Source organism: Panulirus ornatus, chromosome 23, assembly GCF_036320965.1.
Source record: "Panulirus ornatus isolate Po-2019 chromosome 23, ASM3632096v1, whole genome shotgun sequence".
Lineage (NCBI taxonomy): Eukaryota > Metazoa > Arthropoda > Malacostraca > Decapoda > Palinuridae > Panulirus > Panulirus ornatus.
This window is the reverse complement of record NC_092246.1, coordinates 8772501-8798367: the sequence shown is the minus strand read 5'-3', so window position 1 is coordinate 8798367 and position 25867 is coordinate 8772501. Positions and strand designations below refer to the sequence as shown.

Below are 25867 nucleotides of genomic sequence, written 5' to 3'. Positions count from 1 at the left end.
CGCCACTAACCGTTCTGCCACTAATCTATCACGCCACTAACCGTTTCTGCCACTAATCTATTATGCCACTAACCGTTCTGCCACTTATCTACCACGCCACTAACCCGCTCTGCCACTAACCATCGAGCCATATAAACGACCTAGAGATACTGTGGGTGGGGACGGGGTTGTCTGTCACCTCTTCTCCCTCTGGGACATTCTGGTTTATGATTGAACACCTCCCAAACCCCAGCATATCATCATCACCCCAACACACACACACACACACACACACACACCGAACAACATCCCTCCTCCACACACACACACACACACACACACACACCGAACAACATCCCTCCTCCACACACACACACACACACACACACACACCGAACAACATCTCTCCTCCACACACACACACACACACACACCGAACAACATCCCTCCTCCACACACACACACACACACACACACACACACACACACACACACACACCGAACAACATCCCTCCTCCACACACACACACACACACCTCGAACAACATCCCTCCTCCACACACACACACACACACACACACACCCCGAACAACATCTCTCCTCCACACACACACACACACACACACACACACACACACACACACACACACACACACACACACCGAACAACATCCCTCCTCCACACACACACACACACACACACACACACACACACACACACACACACACACACACACACCGAACAACATCCCTCCTCCACACACACACACACACACACACCGAACAACATCCCTCCTCCACACACACACACACACACACACCGAACAACATCCCTCCTCCACACACACACACACACACACACACACACACCCAGAACAACATCCCTCCTCCACACACACACACACACACCCCTCGAACAACATCCCTCCTCCACACACACACACACACACCCCTCCAACAACATCCCTCCCCCACACACACACACACACACCCCTCGAACAACATCCCTCCTCCACACACACACACACACACCCCTCGAACAACATCCCTCCTCCACACACACACCCCTCGAACAACATCCCTCCTCCACACACACACACACACCCCGAACAACATCCCTCCTCCACACACACACACACACCCCGAACAACATCCCTCCTCCACACACACACACACACACACCGAACAACATCCCTCCTCCACACACACACACACACACACACACACACACACACACACACACACACACACACCCCGAACAACATCCCTCCTCCACACACACACACACACACACACACACACACACACACACACACACACACACACACCGAACAACATCCCTCCTCCACACACACACACACACACACACACACACACACACACACACACACACACACACAAGCCCCAGCCCTGAGGGGCTTCCTCCATGGCCCACGGGACACGCACAGGAGGTCGCTGGTGTAGGTGTTGCTCATGTCATGCGCCTACGACAGATCTGATCCGATATGCGAGACGTTTTGGGTCATGTGACCTCAGGGTGAGGGTGAGGGAGGGCAAGGTCAGGTTGGAACCCTACCGTAGTTGGGTTGGGTGACCTAAGGTCATATTGCCATGACCCCTCTCTGTGTGTGCGTCCCATGTGTGATATACATGTTTCTTTCCCCACCCCCCGGCAATTTGTTCGCCGTTTCCCGCGTTAGCAAGGTAGCACCCGGAGCATCCGTTCTCTAGCTGTCATGCGTAATGCACAGAAACCATAGCCTCCTGTTTTGTAGCCAGACCTCCCATAGATCTGTCCATGGTTTCCCCTGGACGCTTCACATACCTTGGTTCAGTCCATTGACAGCACGTCGACCCCTGTATACCACTTTGATCCAGTTCACTATATCCCAAGGAATGTATCGACATCGAGTACCCGTCCGTCGCGCTCGACCCCACTAAGGGAGGAGGAGGAGGAGGTGGTATGATGAAGCGTCGCGAGTCCCTCCCTCCCTCCCTCTGTTGAGAATTAACCCACCATAATAAAGGTGGGTAAGAGAGGATAAAGAACCAAAACAAAAGTAAATATCTGACGTGAATTCTTAAGACATTGAGCGCTGGGAGGGTGAGGCTCGAGGGGATGGGGTAGGGAGTTAAAGGGAGGCTAGGCAAGGCCCCCCCCTTTCCTTCCCTTCCCTTCCTCCCCACCACCGAGCTTGGGTGGTGCAAGGGCGGCTTGCGGCTCCAAGTTTTAATAGATTTAAAATTCTTCCCTGAACTTTCGGTCCTATGACTACATAATTTGCTTGGAGTGTTTGAGGTTATGAGCGTGTCTTGTGTGTGTGTCGCGAGAGGCCAAGGGTGGGAGCGTGGAGGGGAGAATGGAGGTGAAGGAGTGACGAGAGAAGAAGAAGGAGGAGGAGAAGGAAGGGATGGAGGAAGGACCAAGGCAAGAAAGCTGAGAGGGTGTGGTGTGAGGGTGTGACCCAGAATATCCCCCTTCTGGATATCACGGCAAAGTCGACACATTGAAAATAGGGCTTAAAATGATAGCATTAAGATGTTACTTGTACCAACGCTCAACTGTATTATCGGGGTTAGCACCTCCCCGAATACAGGCCCACATTACTGTGAAGCGTCAGTTAAACTCTGCTGTGTGGGCGCTGGACAAGAACGAGGAGGAGGAGGAGGAGGACCTCCTGGCCTGCTTGACCGCCCCGCCCCAACCACCCCACTGTCCATCCAAGACCTCGTCTGTACTTTGGTCAAGACCCCTGGGTGTGGTGTGGTCTGACCCGGTCTGCCACAATCTCAGAGACCATCCCCTCCTCCTCCTCCTCCTCCTCCTTCCCCCGGGCTCTGATACCAGACCCTCTAGGGATATCGGTGACCTTAGAGATGTGATCATACTCCATTCGTCTGGCCAGAATAAACCTCCATCGCCCCCCCACCCCACACATACACAAGTCCCTCCTCATATATGTCTCCCCTCCTCATGTATGTCTTCCCCCCAACACAAGTCCCTCCTCATGTATGTCTCTCCCCTCCTCACAAGTCCCTCCTCATGTATGTCTTCCCCCCACACAAGTCCCTCCTCATGTGTGTGTTACGCTAGTGTTCTACGCACGTCAGTGTCTCTGCTACCGTGCTACACACACACACACACACACACACACACACACACACACACTCACACACGTGCATCCCTGGCGACGACGCGACACACGTGCATCCCTGGCGACGACGTGGTACACGTGCATCCCTGGCGACGACGTGGCACACGTGCATCCCTGGCGACGACGTGGCACACGTGCATCCCTGGCGACGACATGCCGCACGTGCATCCCTGGCAACGACATGCCGCACGTGCATCCCTGGCAACGACGTGCCGCACGTGCATCCCTGGCAACGACGTGGTACACGTGCATCCCTGGCGACGAAGTACCACACGTGCATCCCTGGCGACGACGTGGTACACGTGCATCCCTGGCGACGAAGTACCACACGTGCATCCCTGGCGACGACGTGGTACACGTGCATCCCTGGCGACGACGTGGCACACGTGCATCCCTGGCAACGACGTGCCGCACGTGCATCCCTGGCGACGACGTGGCACACGTGCATCCCTGGCGACGACGTGCCGCACGTGCATCCCTGGCAACGACATGCCGCACGTGCATCCCTGGCAACGACGTGCCGCACGTGCATCCCTGGCGACGACGTGACACACGTGCATCCCTGGCAACGACGTGCCACACGTGCATCCCTGGCGACGACGTGCCACACGTGCATCCCTGGCGACGACGAGATCTCCTCCTCCTCCTCCTCGTCCTCCCTCACCCCTAGAAAATGAGGGAGGAGAGGGATGGGGGAAGGAGGGAGAGTTTCGTCTGGCGGTGGCGGAGTCGGGGTCAGGGTCGGGCCGACAGGGACCAACACTGAGCCTCGGTGATGACAGCAATCGACAGGTGAACGCTGCTCCCCTTCTCCCCCAGGATATTGATCATAGACAACTTCCTGCGTGTAAGCGCGTTGCTCCGGGGGGGGGGGGGGGTATATGAGGGGAGGAGGGTGGGGTGAGGGAGGGAGAGAGGGAGGGGATGTTGCAGGGTAAGGGGGGGGTTATATGAGGGGAGGAGGGTGGGGTGAGGGAGGGAGAGAGGGAGGGAATGTTGCAGGGTTGGGTGAGGGAGGGAGGGAGGGGATGTTGCAGGGTTAGGTGAGGGAGGGAGCGAGGGAGGGGATGTTGCAGGGTAAGGGGAGGGAGAGAGGGAGGGAATGTTGCAGGGTAAGGGGAGGGAGAGAGGGAGGGGATGTTGAAGGGTAAGGGGAGGGAGAGAGGGAGGGGATGTTGCAGGGTAAGGGGAGGGAGGGAGGGAGGGGATGTTGCAGGGTAAGGGGAGGGAGGGGATGTTGCAGGGTTGGGTTAGGGAGGGAGGGGATGTTGCAGAGTTGGGTGAGGGAGGGAGGGAGGGATGGGATGTTGCAGGGTAGGATGAGGAAGGGAGGGAGGGGATGTTGCAGGGTAGGATGAGGGAGGGGCGAGGGGATGTTGCAGGGTTGGGTGAGGGAGGGAGGGAGGGGATGTTGCAGGGTTAGGTGAGGGAGTGAGGGAGGGAATGTTGCAGGGTTGGGTGAGGGAGGGAGCGAGGGGATGTTGCAGGGTTGGGTGAGGGACGGAGGGAGAGAGAGAGAGAGAGAGAGAGAGAGAGAGAGAGAGAGAGAGAGAGAGAGAGGTGAGATGTGAGTGAGATGTCCCCAATGAGGAGGATGCGAGCCACGTAAGAAGTGTCGCACAGGAGGAGGCGGAGGTCAGAAGGTGAGGCAGGTGGTGATCACACTGATCATGGTATCCTGTGTGTCATTCAGCATTTTGGCCGCACAGGTCATCATTCCCCCGTATATATATATATATATATATATATATATATATATATATATATATATATATATATATATATCCTAGCCTGATTCAGGTACCCATTTTATCTACCAGACCCTTTAGAGTAGAAGAACAGCTAGGATGACTTTGGGATCCGACCACCACAACTAGGATTCGAACCTTTACGCTCGACCCTCACAGCCCGTGAATGCGTCACGGTCACGAACGCTGACCGCCACACCACGGAGCGGCTCTTCTATATATCTGGGTCCGTTGCTCCTCTGCCTCTCCCATAGTTAGCGACGAAGTGTTAACGTTCCTCATCCATTACCTCCCTCCTCGTCATGTTGCTCCCTCCCTCCCTCCGTCTGTTCTGCAGGGCGTTAGTACAGCCACTGCTCTCATGATCTGCCAGTGGGGCATGTGTGTGTGTGGGGCATGTGTTTGTGTGTGTGTGTGTTGTGTGTGTGTGTGCTCCCCCCCAACCCACTATTGTCCTGGCTAATGTGAGACGTGTCTGACCGTAACTGCTTCCAACAGTTTTTTTTTCTTTCTGTGTGTGTGTGTGTGCAGCCACACGAGGATTGACCGTTATGATGCCTGAGACGTACACCTCTTCTCTCTCTCTCTCTCTCTCTCTCTCTCTCTCTCTCTCTCTCTCTCTCTCTCTCTCTCTCTCTCTCTCTCTCTCTCGTAGAGCAAAGCCGTGCAACTCTTTTTTTTCTCAGTTCCTCCTCTTTCCCTTTTTTTTTTTTTTTTTGCCTTTTTTTGCCTTCTCTTCACAACCTTTCCATCTTTAAAGGTCGGGCCTTTTACAAGAAAAAAAAGACTGGGTGGCGTTCTAATTAATTTCTTCACTCTCCTATTTTTTCCCCCCTTGTCTTTCTCATATTGCCTTTTTTTTTTTCCCCCTTGTCACCCGAGATGGCCGTGATTGAAGCATGTTTCGGATCATGCCAATGTGTCAAGTTACATTAAAAAAAAAAAAAAGGACATGAAATAGTCATCCACTCGCGATTCCAATATATTTACAAGTCTTTACCATGCCAGGATCTGATTGGCAGTTTATTCCAGGACTCTGTAACAACAGTTTAAGGAAAAGACATTTGATTGGCGCACACTTTTGCACAACATCCTTTGTCCGATCAACTTCCTCCGGTGTATGTATTTGGTGACTCTGTCTCCATCTAAGTTTAAGAATAAAAGTGTCGTTCCTTATCATGTCGATTTAACTTGAATTAAGATTGTGTGAGGTCGTAGTTATTGGGAAAATAATGAGAGGGGGAGGGGGTAGAGAGTTCCAGAGCGTCGAAGGGTAAGGAGAGAAACAGTTATCAAAACGGCCTACACTTTGAGTTGCCGAGGGCCAGATAGTAATCATACGATGCAGCAGCTTGCCGAGGACTGCGTGGTTTCATCCCCTTAAACTCGGTTTGCTCATTCGGTGTTAGACCATTCCAGAATAACTTGCTATCAAATTCACAATTAATGTCAGTGTTTCGGCGTATGACCGAATTTACGTACGTGCAATGTTATGGGATAGCATTGGTAGTGCGTGTGTGTGTGTGTGTGTGTGTGTGTGTGTGTGTGTGTGTGTGTGTTCGTTTCATACGTGCGTGTATGCGTTCTGTGTACGTGTTTGTGTATGGATGCACGCGCGTGTATACGTCCATAAGTGAATATGGTTCCCGACGGAAGCAGGTTCTGTAAATTAGCTTTGAACAATTCATATTCATTGTGGGGATTCAGCGTTGAACTTGCTCTAAAAGTGTCTTCTCCTCCGTCCATTTTTCTATGCACGTCACACGTCCTCCCAGGTGACAGGCGGGTCGTCACACAGCCCCCTGGTAACAGGCGGGTCGCCACACAGCCCCCTGGTAACAGGTGGGTCGTCACACAGCCCCCTGGTGACAAGCGGGTCGTCACACAGCCCCCTGGTGACAAGCGGGTCGTCACACAGCCCCCTGGTGACAGGCGGGTCGTCACGCCCTGAAGCCGGGCACGTAGGTCGTCACATGCATGACCGCCCCAGCCACCAGTCCGTCACCAGAACTAAACCGATTAAGAAATCATCAAGTCTGATGTGGCGGCCCCGTGAGTTTCATCATCGGCCCCCGGCAAGTGAGGGAGATTAAAACGTCTGGGTAATGTGTGGCGGTCGATATGTTGGGGTAATGTGTGGGGGTCGATATGTTGGGGTAATGTGTGGCGGGTCGATATGTTGGGGTAATGTGTGGGAGTCGATATGTTGGGGTAATGTGTGGGGGGTCGATATGTTGGGGTAATGTGTGGGGGGCCGATATGTTGGGGTAATGTGTGGGCGGTCGATATGTTGGGGTAATGTGTGGCGGTCGATATGCTGGGGTAATGTGTGTGTGGGGGGGGTTAATATGCTGGGGTAATGTGTGTGTGGGGGGGGGGTCGATATGCTGAGTTAGTATGTCGTGGTGGTCGATAGGTTGGGGTGGCGGTCGATGTTTTGGGGTGGTCGATGTATTAGGATTCCATGCCGTGGTCGATAGATTGGGTTAGTATGTCTTGGTCGAGATACTGTGGGGGTAATATGTGGTTGGTAAGTACACTAGGATACTTAGGAAAGACAGGTGACAGAAGACGTCGTGGCCCTCCGTCCACACGACCATCTTCTGGCAAATCAGCGTGCGGGAAGAAAGCCAGGAAGTAATACCTTGCAGGATGTATACCGACGTTGGAGTTTTATGCGAAAGTATGAATGGAAAACACGTCCTGTTCTATGTGTAGAAAGACGGATACTCGTGGATGTTGTCGCGAATCTGAAATGAGATAAGAAATGGAAGTAGGTATATATATATATATATATATATATATATATATATATATATATATATATATATATATATATATATATATATATATATGAAATCAACATGTTTTCCTTGACATCCCTCAAGAGTGTGTCGTGTTGAATCTCTCTGATCTGCCTCACAACCTGCGCCCTTATTGCACCTTGAAATACGGCCTTCAAGAGCCACCCCTTCCTTATCCTTCTCTTCCCCTTAGGCTCCCACGAAGCTGAAGTCTGTGTTTACCTCTTCTCCAGGAGACGAGGTGGGCTGGTCTCGGGGTGCTCCCGTCTCTTCCTGTTGCGGTCGTGTGACTCAAGTCATAAGTCAATTTGAAGGTATAAAGTCCATTTTTAAGTCAGTCTGTGTGTGTGTGTGTGTGTGTGTGTGTGTGTGTGTGTGTGAGTCGTCATCTCATAAACACACGTCCAGTTGCCTTCTCCTGGTGCACATGAGGTGGGAGGCGACACGTTCCAGCGAGACTGGTCGAGGTTTCCCAGGGATGTGTGAGGGGGGACCTGGTCGCTTCGTATCACCTCCTCCTCCCGCACCCCTACATCTGCACCACAAACTTACTCACTTTATTTTTTGTCGTCTTCTCCACTCCACAGCCTCCACTTCTCTCTCTCTCTCTCTCTCTCTCTCTCTCTCTCTCTCTCTCTCTCTCTCTCTCTCTCTCTCTCGCTCCCTCCCTCAACACCTCACCTGCCACTGCTCGCCAGGTGCCACGGCTCACCTGTTGCTGCCGGTAATAACACACATTCCCTTCATGATTGAAGTGAGGATTTTTTTGTGGAGTCGTGCGGGGCCTGGATGAGGCTGAAGCCATTGCCTGCGCCCAGGGAGGCCATGGGTGACACACGGAGGTCATGGGGGCTGCCGTGGGTGACACACGGAGGTCATGGGGCTGCCGTGGGTGACACACGGAGGTCATGGGGCTGCCCTGGGTGACACTGGGAGGTAGTGGCTGACCTGGGTGACCCGAGAGGTCATGGGCTGCCCTGGGTGACCTAGGGAGGTAGTGGCTGACCTGGGTGACCCGGGGAGGTCATGGGCTGCCCTGGGTGGCACTGGGAGGTAGTGGCTGACCTGCGTGACCCGAGAGGTCATGGGATGCCCTGGGTGACCTAGGGAGGTAGTGGCTGACCTGGGTGACACTGGGAGGTAATGGGGTGCCGTGGGTGACCTAGGGAGGTAGTGGCTGACCTGGGTGACCCGGGGAGGTCATGGGCTGCCCTGGGTGACCCGAGAGGTCATGGGCTGCCCTGGGTGACCCGGGGAGGTCATGGGCTGCCCTGGGTGACACTGGGAGGTCATGGGCTGACCTGGGTGACCCGGGGAGGTAATGGCTGACCTGGGTGACCCGGGGAGGTATTGGCTGCCCTGGGTGACCCGGGGAGGTAGTTGCTGCCCTGGGTGATACTGGAAGGTAATGGGCTGCCCTGGGTGACCTAGGGAGGTAGTGGCTGCCCTGGGTGACCCGGGGAGGTAGTTGCTGCCCTGGGTGATACTGGAAGGTAATGGGCTGCCGTGGGTGACACAGGGAGGTCATGGGGCTGCCCTGGGTGACCTAGGGAGGTAGTGGCTGCCCTGGGTGATACTGGAAGGTAATGGGCTGCCCTGGGTGACCCAGGGAGGTAATGGGATCCTGTGTGTAATGTAAGGGAGATGTGCGTGTGGGTGGGTGCGTGTCGCATGCTGAGAGAACTTGCGACGCCGTCGTAGATGGGTATACGACCTGCGACACTCGTCACTCAACCTGCGCGTCTCGCATATACAACCTGGTGGACCTGGATTGCGTCAGCGTTTTGACTGTGGCTCTGTGAGACAACCACTGTACTGGCAGTTTGACCTAATAGCATTGTAACGCTGATTGGGGTTGGCCCAACGTAAACCACTCGTTACGTTGTTACTTACGATCCCGCCACAGTGTTATTGATCGGTGCGATTCGATTAACTGACGTTTGTGCGATAGACTTGTGGAAATATGTGCCGGAAGGGTGAATATTAACTGTATTCATTCCCTGGAGTAAGAGGATCTATTTCGCGAAATTTTCGCGTGAGTTCACCAGGTGGGGTGGGGGTTGTGTTTGATTTGTGCAGGAAAGATATTGTTTGTCTAGATCTCCAGCGATAGTGGCTCATCTCTTTTTCATGCGTCAACACGAGTGGGTGTGTATATGTTAACATGGGGAGGGGACCAGAAGAGGAGGTGGGTAGAGTGGGGTAGGTGGGGGAATGACGACTCTGGCTCTTGAGTGGACGTAGGATGGGGTCCCTTGGTTGTATAGCCAGGTATCCTAATGGTTTTCAGGTTCCCCTGATGGTGTTCCCAGGTGCTCCTTCCTTCCTCCTCCACCGTAGTTTTATTGCCAGGTTCCCCCCTTCGATGTGTATCCTGGTATAACCTGCTCTGGTCTCCTACCTCTGGTCGCGGCCGGGTTGGGTGGGTGGGAAGGTGAGGGAGGGTGGAGACATTAAGACGTAAACACGCCGTCACCGACCATCTAGCAAGTCTTGGGTTGGTAGGAAGGACTACCTAGTCTTGGACGGGGTTGCGACGGGTGTCTGGGACCCTGGAATCATTCATGAGGCCACACAAACCCCCCCGTGATGTCCACTCTCATCCCAGCTCTTAATATCTCTGTATGAAACCCCTCTCGGTCTACACCATGTGCGCGAAGGAGTAAAAGGCTGCCCGTACGCGCATGTGTGTTTGCTACGGTCTACGTATAGCGAAGATGACTACGTGCGAGCTAGACTGGGTCACTTGCACTTTTTTTTAATCTGCTGGGAGCGACCAGAGGGTGTGGTGACTCCCTCCAGTGTGGAGGTGCGAAGGAGAATGTTGTTCAAACAGGAACGTTATTAGTCTTAGCAAAGGCCTCGGGAAAGAGGAGGTGGTGGTGGTCCGGTGCCCTAAACTTGGCAGCAAGTGTCTCCGTCCTTGTCGAGCTGTGTGGAGGAACTTGGCGGGAGCAAGTTTAAGCCATAATGCTGGACATGGCGGTGAGGGAGGTAGGAAACGTCTCTCTCCCCTCCTCTTCGCGTGCGGTTTAAGTCGGCCACCTGAATAACTTTTAAAGTTTTACGGGCTCGGCTCCACCTCATCCCGAGTTGAGTCGTTGCAGCGAGGGAAGAGAACGCCCTTGCAGCAGGAGAGAGAGAGAGAGAGAGGGAGGGGGCGCGGCGCCCTCCTCGCCTCCTTCAGAGCGCATCAAGGGGCACCTCGCCAGCATGGTGGACACACCTCCGGTCTTCGAGGTCAGAGCGTTGAAGATCGTGGGTCGGGCGGACGGTCCATCAGTGTGACTCAATTTGAGACATGCGTTGTGCACCCAGAGGGAGGGTGGAAGTTGATAGGTCGTTAATAGACTTTAGAGTAGATAAGGAAGGTATTATACATGGCTCAACGAGGCCACTGCTTAGAGGTACTGTTGTATTCCAGGAATATGCATCCTGGAACTGTTGTATTCCAGGAATATGCATCCTGGAACTGTTGTATTCCAGGTCTGCGCATCCTGGAACTGTTGTATTCCAGGAATATGCATCCTGGAACTGTTGTATTCCAGGAATATGCATCCTGGAACTGTTGTCTTCCAGGTCTGCGCATCCTGGAACTGTTGTATTCCAGGAATATGCATCCTGGAACTGTTGTATTCCAGGAATATGCATCCTGGAACTGTTGTATTCCAGGAATATGCATCCTGGAACTGTTGTATTCCAGGAATATGCATTCTGGAACTCTGTATTCCAGATATTCCAGGTATGGTCTTCTTACGTTGCTGATGTTACCCGCGCGATGGTGCCATTGAAGTCTTGTGGTAACGTCCATACTTAGTGAGGTACCTGGTCGGCTCTGGGTTATAGTGAGCCATTAGCCTGTAATGGCAGTAGTTTATAATGCCATTTGAAATCCTAGAATGACTGTAGCATTACTGACAGTAGTTTATATTGGCATTTGGAAGCCTAGTATGAGTGTAGCATTACTGACAGCTGTTTACGTAACGATTTGAAATCCTAGTATGATTGTAGTCTCGGTCTGTATCACTAATACACCAGGGCTCATATTTTTTGTATTTCATATAGCTCCGTTGAAGAGCTATTTGTCTTGTTGAACATGGAAGGTACTGAGGACTTCGTCAGGTACCTGGACCAAGCCCCTTGGGGCGGTCCACTCGCCTGATGGTAAGAGGCCCTTCGTGTTCTGTTTACCGCAGCTCTTCGAGTGCTTCAGCTGAGCGGACCGGTTTCTTCGTCAGCATGTTCTGAAGGGGCGGGTGGGTTACGATTCGGTTTACGTTAAGTGGTGGGGTGTACAGCATCGTACATTACGATATTTTGGGCTGATAGACTGGAGAAAAGGACCAGAGACGAGTTTAAGGGAATCTACAGAAAGAAAAGAAGAAGAAGAAGAAGAAGAAGAAGAAGAAGAAGAAGAAGATGGTGAAGAAGAAAGAGCAGAAGGGGTAGAAGAAGAAGAAGAAGAAGAAGAAGAAGAAGAAGAAGAAGAAGAAGAAGAAGAAAGAGAAGAAGATGGGGAAGAAGAAAGAGGAGAAGGGGAAGAAGAAGAAGAAGAAGAAGAAGAAGAAGAAGAAGAAGAAGAAGAAGAAGAAAGAGAAGAAGAAGATGGGGAAGAAGAAAGAGAAGAAGGGGAACAAGAAGAAGAAGAAAGAGAAGAAGATCGAGAAGAAGAAAGAGAAGAAGGGAACAAGAAAGAGAAGAAGAAGAAGGAGGGGGTTACTATTATGTGTGTGTGAGTGAAGACGGTTCTGTGTGGTAGGACCAGAGACGGTCCTCTGTGTGGCTGGAACTCTTGACCGCATTCAGTTCTGTCACTTCACTGTGGCTCTGTGGCCTGATCTCTCCTTGGCTGTGGCCCAAGTCCAGCTGTGTCCGGGTTTGGCCGGGTTCCTGATTTGTGTCAGTCTCGGTCGGTCTCCGCTCTCTCTCTCTCTCTCTCTCTCTCTCTCTCTCTCTCTCTCTCTCTCTCTCTCAAGGTTAACCAGCCACCTGTTGAGCTGCTTCCCCTCCCTCACATTCCTCGTCATCAGCGCCTCCGCTCGCAAGGATCAGATATGCAAATCAGCCTCGTCCCCTATAAGCCCTCTTTCCCCCTCCCTCCTTCCCTCCCCGGTGAGACTTTTAGTCTTGGATCCCATCGTACGACGCGTCCAACCTGGGACATCACTCCTTCCCTGGGGATTTTTTAAGGACAGTAGGTCATCGTGGTAGCCACAAGAACCTTATCCTCCTGCTGAAGGAATCAAATACCCTGTGGTATAGTAATGCTGATAGCCACAAGAACCTTATCCACCTGCTGAAGGAATCAAATACCCTGTGGTATAGTAATGCTGATAGCCACAAGAACCTTATCCACCTGCTGAAGGAATCAAATACCATATGGTATAGTAATGCTGATAGCCACAAGAACCTTATCCACCTGCTGAAGGAATCAAATACCCTATGGTACAGTAATGCTGATAGCCACAAGAACCTTATCCACCTGCCGAAGGAATCAAATACCCTGTGGTATAGTGAGTACTACCATCTATTGTCTTACGTGTTGTAAGATCCAGCACTCGAAGTCTAAGTCATGATGACCCGGTAAGGCATTCAAGACCCACCCCAGAACGAAGTGGAACCTCTTAAAAGACCTCGAGACTCCATCCTCAGTGGCCTACTCTCTCTCTCTCTCTCTCTCTCTCTCTCTCTCTCTCTCTCTCTCTCTCTCTCTCTCTCTCTCTCTCTCTCTCTCTCTCACCAACGCTCAGCATCCCCCCCCCCCCCCCCATTGCCGTGTGTCCCGTCTTTAATCCCTTGCTCAACTCGAACCCTCCTCCTCCTCTCCCCGCCCTCCGCATTCACGCCCCATCGAAGACCACGCGTCCGCCTTATCTTAACTCGGGATTCTGAGAGACGACGTTTGACTTGGGCTCTTAAATCCCCTTCGTCTTATCAGGTTCTTAGGACCCCCCTCTCACACCCCAGGGACCCCCCTCACACACCAGGGACCCCCTGACTCACCAGGGTCCCTCTGACACACCAGGGACCCCCCTCACACATCAGGGACCTTCTCACACACCAGGGACCCTCTCACACACCAGGGGCCCCCCTCACACACCAGGGACCCCCCTCACACACCAGGGACCCCCCTCACACACCAGGGACCCCCCTCACACACCAGGGACCCCCTCACACACCAGGGACCCTCTCACACACCAGGGACCCTCTCACACACCAGGGACCCTCTCACACACCAGGAACCCCCTGACCCACCAGGGACCCTCTCACACACCAGGGACCCTCTCACACACCAGGAACCCCCTGACCCACCAGGGACCCTCTCACACACCAGGGACCCTCTGACACACCAGGGACCCCCCTCACACTCCAGGGACCCCCCTCACACACCAGGGACCCTCATCACACACCAGGGACCCTCATCACACACCAGGGACCCTCTCACACCCCAGGGACCCCCCTCACACACCAGGGACCCTCTCACACACCAGGGACTCCCTGACTCACCAGGGACCCCCCTTCACACATCAGGGACCCTCTCACACATCAGGGACCCTCTGACACACCAGGGACCCCCCTTCACACACCAGGGACCCCCTCACACACCAGGGACCCCTCTCACACACCAGGGACCCCCCCTGACTCACCAGGGACCCCCCCTTGTACACCACTTATGTACCACTTTCAACCTGACCAGTACACACACACTCGAGATCGAGGACCCTATGGTCTTTGGCTAGTCTGATGGCACCGCTGGTTCTCTTAAGGAGAGTGCGACTGAGAAGACCCTTCCAGGGGTGGCAATATCTTGACAATGGACGAAAGCAGAGTTTACCTTGAGCCAAGTTTAAGTCAGCACCTGTGCGGAGGACGCGAAGGTTAGGTAGGCAGTAAGTCTTTGAGGAGCATCAGGCCTGCGTAAAGCCTTCTTTCTTTTTTTTTCTTCTCTCCTCCTCTTCACCAGCGCCACCCCACCACTCCTGCAAATATGGCAAGTTTGGAGACTTATGGCAGTCTCCGTGACTTTTCGTCAGTTAATTTTTTTTTTTTTTGGAGGAGAGGAGCGTTTTTGTATAACTCATACTCTTCATACTTTTTTTTTGTGTGTGTGTTTAAAAACGTTGTATTTGTGAAACTTTAGGTATGTGGAAACGTCGATTCTGAACTGGTCGGATTTGCTTCAGTATGAGGGACGAGTGAGAGGCTGGATAACTGATGGGTTAGCTAGCGAGGTGGCTACGTGGCGCTCTGAGGAGGAAAGACAAGGAGGTGGGAAGTGCCAGGGTTAGTAGCTGACTGGCTAGGAACGAGGGTGGATCTACGCGGTGGCCCAGAAGACGCTCGTAGAAGGAAGATAGAGAACCGACATTGGTTCGTCTCGAGATGACCCAACCCGCTGGCAATCCTCTAGTAGAGCGAGAGTCACCCATCAGACACCAGAGCCTTCCTGTAGCGCCCTCCACGGGAATCGCTGTAACCTGCAGTGGCCAAACACTTTCGACGTGAGCCCTCAGTGGGGCGGAGGAGGTGTAGATGCATGGGTCATCCGTCGGTCGCCGATACGAACTCCCACACTTCTTGGGGTTGAGAGGATTGGACCAGAAACATCAGTAAGAACCTTGAGAATGCATGTTGCAGTGAGGAGGAGGAGGAGAGAGGGGTTGATGGATCTATTGCTGGTGGAAGAGACGCTCCGGCCATGGCGCATTTTGAGGGTACCATGCAACTCTGTTATGCCCTGGCCAAGGCGGCTCGTCTGTCTCTCGTATGATTTGAAGGACCATCATTATCTGAGGCCAGGAGGAGGAGGAGGAGTGAGTGAGTGATCGTGTTAAGGCGTCGTCAACTCTCACAGTTACACCAGACCACTGGAATCTACCCGGGTGTGTCCACCTCTGACGAAGCCTTTTGCTCCTGTCAGCTGCAGACTGGGAGACTGATGAGGCCCATGTTTTAGCCGTCTGTTCACATCATCCATTATCATTGTCTGGCGTTTTCCTCTGTTGTCCCTAATGGTAATTTAGCTCTTTAGGATTTACCGTTGCCGTAGACGCTCAAACTACTTCGTCTATTTTGTATTACGCCAACACCTTGGGATGTGATTACACCAATGCTGAATCAATAAGTCCTCCTACTTTTTGATACAGATGTACCCGTATACTTCATATGTCTCGCGTCGCTTCACCCGGAGTGAGTTGATCTGTGGGGCGAATTGAGTGTGTACTACCAGGGTAGCTGAACGTGTGGTGGGTAGGTGGGTGGGTCGGTGACCCTATGGCGCAAGTTCGAGCGACCCCACGGCTCTCGAGATGCACCAGCGCTTGAGGCTCAGTGTGGTGGCGTTGCAAGTCACGGCTGCGTGGTAGGAGAGGGAGAGAAAGAGACAGACTCCGCCCTGGCGATTGTCCTCATATTCTTAATACAGAGAGAGTGAATACCACCGCCTATGTAGTCCATTTAGCCCCGTCGCACAGGAGGTGCTCGCGACGCTACTTCTCGCTTGTTGTCTTTACATCCTTTCGTAGTTTCGCAATATTAGGACTCCCTGCGCCTGTGAACTCGAGAACGCCCACACAGCTTTCATGCTCTCTATCCTCTAAGCCCCTATCTGGTCTCCTTAATTCCTACTTTTCCACCACCACACAACAGAGTGCTGCTGGGAAAAGGTCCATGAAACTGAGTAAAAGATCATTCTCAGTCCATCTCATACGCTCGTAACACACACATCGGTCCACCCCGACAGCCCTCTCCAGCCATCACCTGGCACCTTCTCCTTCGACCGTTCGGGAAGCAGGTAATGAGCACCCTTCACGCCACCGTCATATGCCGTCTCCTGTATTCCCACGTCCCTTAGTTTGCAGTGTAGCACCACGGCTGCGCCCAGCCCAGTCGAACTCGCACACACCACTACGAGATCAACCAGTCTCATCTCGACCAATCGCGTACATCATCAGCAGTTACCCGACAGGACATCAATCGACCAACCCTTAGAGGTGGATGAACAGCTGGGTTGACTGTGGACAGACTGCCACAACCAGGATTCGTACCTATGCGCTCGACCCTTGGCCCCTCAGCCCGTGAATGCGTCGCGGCCAAGGAACGCGAACCGCTCACACAACTTTAGGTTGCAATTATGATCTTTATTATCATTATTGATTATGAAATTAGCGTTAATTATTACATTGTGACCTGTAATAAGGCCGGAGTTCCCGCGAGAAGCAGTCCATATTTCTGACCTCCCCAAGGGACGAGGGTATTTGGTGGTGGTGGCGGCGGCGGGCGTCCGGGGGGGCGGGCGGGCGTCCGGAGGGTGTGGGCGTCAGGGGGAGCGGGCGTCCGGAGGGTGGGCGTCCGGAGGGAGCGGGCGTACGGAGGGTGGGCGTACAGAGGGTGCGGGCGTCCTGAGGGTGGGCGTCCGAGGGAGCGGGCGTCCGGGGGATGGGCGTCCGGAGGGTGGGCGTGTCCGGGGGAGCAGTGGGCGTCCGGGGGAGCAGTGGGCGTCCGGGGGAGCGGGCGTCTGGGAGGGTGGGCGGCGTCCGAGGGAGCGGGCGTCCGGGGGAGCAGCGGGCGTCCGGGGGAGCAGTGGGCGTCCGGGGGAGCAGTGGGCGTCCGGGGGAGCAGTGGGCGTCCGGGAGGGTGGGCGTCCTGAGGGTGCGGGCATCCGGAGGGTGGGCGGGCGTCTGGGGGAGCAGTGGGCGTCCGGGGGAGCAGTGGGCGTCCTTGGGGGTTGGGCGTCCTTGGGGGTTGGCGGAAGACGACCCGACCATTCCTGAAGATGTCAATAACACACTGACCTCCTCCCGACGCAGCGGTGCGACGCTTGATTGGACGCTGGGGATTGGGGGGAGATGAGGGGAAAGGGGAGAGAGAGAGAGAGAGAGGGAGGGGTCGGTCGGTGGGGAGGAGGAAGAGGAAAGGTTGGGGAGGGTGGGGGAAGGGAGGGAAAGACGGGAGGATGTAGAAGTGGGAGAAGAGAGAGAGAGAAGGTGTGTGTTGGGGGGGGGGAGAAAAATGGTGCGGCGAAGAGAGAGAGAGAGAGAGAGAGAGAGAGAGAGAGAGAGAGAGAGAGAGAGAAGGTGCATTGGACGTCTCGGGTATTTTTGGAGGGTGTATGGGGCTTTGAGAGTGAGGTGTGGAGGATTATTTGGGAGGACTTGGAGGAGAAGGGGTTTGGAGGGGAGAGTGATGAGGGGGGGGGGGCAGGGCGCTAGAGGATAGGGAGAAGGGGAGGGGGCGTTGGGAAAAAAAAAGGGGGGGGGAGTTAAGCAGAGACGAGAGAGTAAGGGAGTCAGGAGACATTGATGACATGCTCTGGAAAATTAGTGGGTTGGGACAGACGGAGCTGAACGTGTGACGAAAACGGCACAGCGAACGACGCGACGTGTGATACCCGGATGTACACGACAGTGGGGCGAGGGGAGGTGGGGAGGAGCAGGTTATACCCGGGAGACACCAGGGGAGGTGGAGGTGATGCAAATGGACGAGGGTGGGGAGGTTATGTTATGGATGAGGGGGGTTGGAAGTGGTGGGGAGAAGACGAGGCGACAAAGGGGAGCTTTGAGGGGAAGATGGGATGATTATGAGGGGAGAGGAGGAGGGAGGGGAGTAGGGAAGGTGTAGGGGGAGAGGATTTGTTGTGTGGGAGATGAGGCACTGATGAGGTGGTGAGGTGGAGGACTGGTCAGTGGTGGTGGTGGACTGGTCAGTGGTGGTGGTGGAGTTAGGGATGAGCTGGTGGTGGTGGTGGAGGAGGAGGAGTGGTGTGGTGGAGTTAGGGATGAGCTGGTGGTGGTGGTGGAGGAGGAGTGGTGGTGGTGTTGGTGATGATGAGGGAGACGGGGTCAACCCTGCCGAGGTATGAGATCCTTGTGTTATGAGGGAGATCCACATTCTTGGAAAGTAATTATGGTGGGATGGTGGTAGGTGTATATATATATATATATATATATATATATATATATATATATATATATATATATATATATATATATATATATTCCTATGAGTCCACGGGGAAAATGAAACACGAAAAGTTCCCAGGTGCACTTTCGTGTAATAGTCACATCATCAGGGGAGACACAAGAGAGAAATATAACCGTCAGTTGATATGCATCGAAGAGACGAAGCTAGGACGCCTCTTCGATGTATATCAACTGACTGTTACATTTCTCTCTTGTGTCTCCCCTGATGATATGACTATTACACGAAAGTACACTTGGGAACTTTTCGTGTTTCATTTTCCCCGTGGACTCATAGGAATATATATATATATATATATATATATATATATATATATATATATATATATATATATATATATATATATATATATATATATATATATATAGAAACTTACCCCACACGCACAATTCAAAGCGTCATCCGTAAAGTGTAATGAGTCGTTTGACAAAAAGAATTACCGAACCTCTTTTACCAGCTGGTAGTGTTAAGTGTGGCCCCTGAGGCCAGAGGGTGTGCACAGAATCATTACCAACATTGTGTACATCATCTTATGCTAGTGTGAGCCAGTGACCCACGGGCAGGAAGACTGGGAACTTTAACTACAGAGCGGAACTCGTGGTTAAGACTGGCGGAGCTGAAGTGTGAGGTCAAGTGGTGTTCATGGTGTGAGGTGAAGTGGTGTTCATGGTGTGTGGTGAAGTGGTGTTCATTGTGTGAGGTGAAGTGGTGTTCATTGTGTGAGGTGAAGTGGTGTTCATTGTGTGAGGTGAAGTGGTGTTCATGGTGTGAGGTGAAGTGGTGTTCATTGTGAGGTGAAGTGGTGTTCATTGTCTGAGGTTGTGTTCATTGTCTGAGGTTAAGTGTTCATTGTGTGAGGTTAAGTGTTCATTGTGTGAGGTTAAGTGTTCATTGTATGAGGTTAAGTGTTCATTGTATGAGGTTAAGTGTTCATTGTATGAGGTTAAGTGTTCATTGTATGAGGTTAAGTGTTCATTGTGTGAGGTTGTGTTCATTGTATGAGGTTGTGTTCATTGTATGAGGTTAAGTGTTCATTGTATGAGGTTGTGTTCATTGTATGAGGTTAAGTGTTCATCGTATGAGGTTAAGTGTTCATTGTATGAGGTTGTGTTCACTGTGTGAGGTTAAGTGTTCATTGTATGAGGTTAAGTGTTCATTGTATGAGGTTAAGTGTTCATTGTATGAGGTTAAGTGTTCATTGTATGAGGTTAAGTGTTCATTGTATGAGGTTAAGTGTTCATTGTATGAGGTTAAGTGTTCATTGTATGAGGTTAAGTGTTCATCGTATGAGGTTAAGTGTTCATGTTGTGTGTGTGTGTGTGTGTGTGTGTGGAAGGTTAGCACTGTATGGCTACGTTCACTGCTGACCAATCACAGTTCTTCGTGTGATTTTCTTCCTAAGAGTTAGATATCTCTGCTCCTAACTTACAACCTCCAGATCCGTAACTTGCAACCCTCGGATTTATAACTTGCAGCCTCCAAATCCATAACTTATGTAACCTCCAAATTTATAACTTGCAAACCTCCAAATCCATAACTTATGTAACCTCCAAATTTATAACTTGCAAACCTCCAAATCCATAACTTATGTAACCTCCAAATTTATAACTTGCAGCCTCCAAATCCATAACTTATGTAACCTCCAAATTTATAACTTGCAGCCTCCAAATCCATAACTTAAGGTAACCTCCAAATTTATAACTTTCAAACCTCCAAATCCATAATTTATAACCTCCAAATTTATAATTTGCAGCCTCCCGGCTCCTCCTTGGCCACAGCATACGTGGCTCCTCCTTGTCCACAGCATATGTGGCCGCCCTTGGCCACAGCATACGTGGCTCCTCCTTGGCCACAGCATACGTGGATCCTCCTTGGCCACAGCATACGTGGCCGCTCTCGACCACCAGCATACGTGGCTCCTCCTTGGCCACAGCATACGTGGATCCTCCTTGGCCACAGCATACGTGGATCCTCCTTGGCCACAGCATACGTGGCCGCCCTTGGCCACAGCCTATGTGGCTGTCCGTGACCACAACATATGTGGCCGCCCCTGGCCACAGCTTATGTGGCTGTCCGTGACCACAACATATGTGGCCGCCCCTAACCATGTCCCTCACCACAGCAGGTGTGGCCTCCCTCCACCTCTAGGTCACACACTCCCTCCCACCTGGGCAGATGATCGGCTCTCGAGCTGTGTCATCGGTGTGTTTAGTCAATGGGGCCGAGTCCCCTCCTCCTCCTCCTCTTCGTCGTCGTCGTCGTCCTCCTCCTCGTCGTCGTCGTCGTCGTCTCACGGGCAGACTTGGGCGTGCGAGCGACAAGTTAGCTGGTGAGGAAGTTGTGGATGGGATCTTAGACCGCGTGACCCCAGAGGAACTGTCGCAACCCAGAAAAGCCTTACCTCGCCCTCTGTACCACCACCTTGCCCTCACCCGTCTCTCCCTCTCCCTCCCTCCCTCACACACACACACACACACACCTTCAAGCGACGAAGATACATCAACATCTGTTGTATCATTTCATTAAATCCTGGCTCGTTTATCCACCTGTAGCATGATGAACGTCTATGTTTTATACACGCTGTAAACATGACAGTAAATGCGGTATTATACAGATGCCTTCGGCCAGTCTGGCTGTGGCTCGTAAATAAGTGAATTGGATACGTTCAGGGGCGTAAGTCAGGGGCCTGGCGCGGGATGATGCGTACGCGTCAGGTTAATGAGAGGCACGCTTGTCGAAATGATCATCATTGGCGTATATCATAGGAGCCTCCATCTGCAATGCAGATTAATGATAATATTGATAGACATATATATATATATATATATATATATATATATATATATATATATATATATATATATATATATATATATATTTCTTTCTTTCTTTCATACTATTTGCCATTTTCCGCGTTAGCGAGGTAGCGTTAAGAACAGAGGACTTGGCCTTTGAGGGAATACCCTCACCTGGCCCCCTTCTCTGTTCCTTCTTTTGGGAAATTAATAAAAAAAAACGAGAGGGGAGGATTTCCAGCGCCCCCCGCTCCCTTCCCTTTTAGTCGCCTTCTACAACACGCAGGGAACACGTGGGAAGTATTCTTTCTCCCCTATCCCCAGGGATATATATATATATATATATATATATATATATATATATATATATATATATATATATATATATACACACATATGGATGCTGTTTCCTGTGGGGCGGGGTGGCGCCGGAAATGGATAAAAGCAAGCGAGTATGAAAATGTACGTGTGTAAATATGTATGTGGCTGTGTATGTATATATTGATATGTATACGTGTATGGGCGTGTATGTATATATGTGTGTGTATATGAGTCGATGGGCCTTTCTTTTGTCTGTTTCCTGGCGCTACCTCGCTGATGCAGGAAACGGCAATCAGGGGAAGAAAATCGAAAGAAATTTCCGTCTGAAATGACAGAATTTCTGTCCACCGTTGACCAGTCTCTCCACGTCAACCATAGTTCCTTTGAGGTTAAGCTGGGGGTTCATTCTCTGGGGTTGTGTGTGTGGGGGGGTTGTTCGTTGGTCATCTGTCGTTAGCAGGTGGGGGTTGAGGTTGGACCTTTGGGGGGGGGGGTTTCTCTTTGGGGGTTGGTACCACGTCAACCTCAGTCACCTGGGTTGTGACGAGAGCCTGTGGACCGTATGGGGTTTCTTCTTTTTTTTGCACCTGGGGGTTGTCTATGGTGATCGAGCCCCGCGGTGGTAACCCCATCGTTACGTCACCGTTACGCCCACCGTCACCGCGTCACCTTGTCGTCAACGTGACTGTTACCGTCACCAGCGTCACCTTGTCGTCACCCTGACTGTTACCCCACCCCCTCACCGTCACTGCGTCACTCTATCGTAAACCCTCGCTGTCAGCTCAGCGTCACTGCGTCATTCCATCGTTACCTCATCTTCATACCCACCGTCACTTCACCGTCACTGGAAGGCTTGGGGAAGATGGGGGGGGGAAGGGGTGGTGGGTTCTGGGAGGTGGGTTTTAGGGGATAGGTGGGTGGGTTGGTGGGCGGGTGGAGGCAGGCGACCCACCGCCAGCACCTGCCCGAAGCATTATGCGTCGTGGGCTTGGACCGTGCGCATATTGAATTCCAGGTTCCATGCGCCACATTACTAGCGGGAGAGAGGAGAGTAGATGGAGGAGGAGGAGGAGGGATTGTGGGGTGGGGGATACTCTGTCCCACAGTACCTCTTGAGTGTGGAGGTGGGAGGAGGCTGTTGTTGTCTGCTGTAGGCCCTCTGTGCTAGTGTGCCACAGCACCCGGGGAGAGACGCTGTGGCTGTGTTGGCTCTGTTCGTCTGTCAGAGCACCTGGTAGTCAGTAGCGAGATGTGTTCGACCCCCTGGGACGCCCACAGAGCGGAGCGAGTTCGGTGAGGCTGAGCACCTGCGGGCCAGCCGCCCCTCTCCCTCTGGCTGCCTCAGTACGTCACTTGAATAAAACTACAGAGAAGGGGGGCCAGGTGAAGATACTCCCTCAAAGGCCCAGTCCTCTGTTCTTAACGCTACCTCGCTAACGCGGGAAATGGCGAATAGTATGAAAAAAACAAAAAAAACATATATATATATATATATATATATATATATATATATATATATATATATATATATAGATATATATATATGGATAGATAGATAGATAGATAATGTCTGGTCCTAGCGCTAACTTGCTTACCTGGGAAACGGAGGTCGTGTGTTGTGTGTGTGTGTGTGTGTGTTAACCATGTAATTCACACATGATATCTGATGTAAACCTTTTACCACTGTACTTCGAGAATCGAATCGAACCCCTGGCCCACTTGGCCTTTGGGGTAGGGTGGGGGGAGGTTAGATAGTCCAGGGTTCGATTCTCGGCGTATATAGTGGTAAATAGTTTACACACAAACATATATTATAAGAGTTTAGAGTGGTGTGCGTGATCGAGTATATGCATAAAACCACGAGGAAAATGAAACACGATAAGTTCCCAAGTGCACTTTAGTGTAATGATCACTACATTACACGAAAGTGCACTTGGGAACTTATTGTGTTATATTTTACCTGTGGTTTTATGCACGTTTACCAAATTTCGTCCTAGCTTCGTCTCTTCGATGTATATCAACTGACTGTTATATTTCTCTCTTGTGTCTCCCCTGATCATGTGATTATTACACGAAAGTGCACTTGGGAACTTTTCGTGTTTCATATATATATATATATATATATATATATATATATATATATATATATATATATATATATATATATATATATATATATATATATATATATATATGTACACTTCTATCATGATAGGTTCGTTGTATAGGCACACATGCCCACTATCGATGCCCTTTATATCAATAGAATTAACGTAATAGATTGATATGAATATAAACGTTATTTCTCCATTGTTTCCCCAGGTTGGCGCATCGCTTCGTCTGAGGATCACCTCGAGGGTGAGTACCGCCTTAATTGTTGGTCGACCAAGCCTTACTCCCTCCGCGTCCCAGCACTGTGGAGGGAGGCGGGCGGGGGTGTGGGAGAGTCGCTATGGTCTTGTTTCTCCTTCCCTCTCCCTCGCTGTCCTTTGGGGGGTTTGTCCTATTGGTGCGTGGCAAAGCCTCACTGATGGAGCACAGGCGTCACGCGTGGTGCTAGTCTCCTCCTCCGCGCATCATCATGAGTTGTGTTTTACTGTATTAGTCTCTCTCTCTCTCTCTCTCTCTCTCTCTCTCTCTCTCTCTCTCTCTCTCTCTCTCTCTCTCTCTCTCTCTCTCTCTCTCTCTCTCTCTCTCTCTCTAACCGTGCGTCATGTGTTGGGTACTGTTGTCTGGCTCTGTGAGGTACCTTGCTGGTACAGCGATTCAACACACCACGGAAGAAACACGTTTCGCTCATCTGCGGCGTTTCCCCGTTGCTGTTTCATGCAGCCTCTCGCTATACCGAAGGGGGGTCCATCCATTAACAGGGTCACCCCTCCATCATGTACCTCTCATTGTACTTATAGGGGTGGAAGTGAGGGTAGATTTTGTGTGCGACCATCATCTCCCACCTACATCAGGAGGTTTTGGATGCCATCTCCCAGTTACCACGCCAAGCCAAGCCTCCCCAGTGATGTTGTGAGAACCACGTCTTGTATCAAAGCTCCGTGAGATTGGGATGGCAGGCGGACATGATGTAATGCGCGTTAAGACATGTGTAGTATGAAAAGATATCGCATGAACCCGGTTGAGTATATTCTGTTAGCTGTGGGGTGTAGGAGAGAGGAGGTGGGAGTACCGATAACAAGGGTACAGATGACTAACCCCCTTCCTTCTCTCTCCCACCTCCTCTCGACCACTGAAGGAACTCGGCACTAAAATCCCGTCGCCCCTAAAGAAATGAACTCGGACCGACGAGTCTGGGGTAGAGGAGAACTCTATTGATAACCCAGACGGTATAATTCCTCCACCACCCAGGGCCTGGCCCCTGACGATCCCGGGCCCTCCCCCACCCCAGTCTGACCACGTTCACCCAAGTTTGATCCGGTCCTGACTTCCCTTTCTTCGAATGCGGACTTCGGTAACTTTAAAGTCTTCTCGGACGAGCAAGCTAGCCAGCTCACGTCTCACTTGACGATGAGGGGATCCATGTCGGCGGACTAGACCGGCCTGGTGGGAGAAGAATAGGTATATCTGTGTCTCGATCGTCACCCGGTTCGAACCTTGCACCGGGCGATGGTTTTACCTTGCCCCTCATACAGGAACGCGTCCTCCAAGTACTAAAGGGCTATGTAGGGCCTCGATGCAGTCTGCATCATGTGGCCAGGTCGTCCGCAAGGAAACCACCGTCAAGACCGCCCCAGGAGAGATGCTGGTGGACGAGGGACGTAGAAGGGCACCAGCTCTGGCCTTCCTATACGACTGTGACAACTGTACACGTCCAGTGGCCCTTCGGAACCACGGCCACTCCCTCCTTGTTGAATACTGTTCTCTGCAAGTTATTGAGGTCTTTATTAACTCGCTTTCTGCTCCTCCTCCCCTCTTGATAAAGGGCGTTAAGGTCCAGTACAGTTTCAGATAACTAGAGGGCAAGGGAGAGATTGATTTTGATTTTTGCGTCGAGTCGAGCGAATTTATTATGTGCTTTCTTTGGCGCACGAGAGGGCTCAGAGTGCACAGGTCTAGGGACTGGGGTCTCGGTG

At 51.8% G+C, this 25867-nt stretch overlaps 1 protein-coding gene across 1 annotated transcript in view; it reads left to right on the top strand.

Annotated features, from left to right (window-relative positions):
- LOC139756786 (uncharacterized) overlaps positions 1-25867 on the top strand; it is a 626428-nt gene that overhangs the window by 279449 nt on the left and 321112 nt on the right. The window contains exon 3 of the mRNA XM_071676576.1: positions 24105-24140. The gene's annotated coding sequence lies outside the window, so the exon portion shown is untranslated. The remainder of the gene's footprint in view (positions 1-24104; positions 24141-25867) is intronic.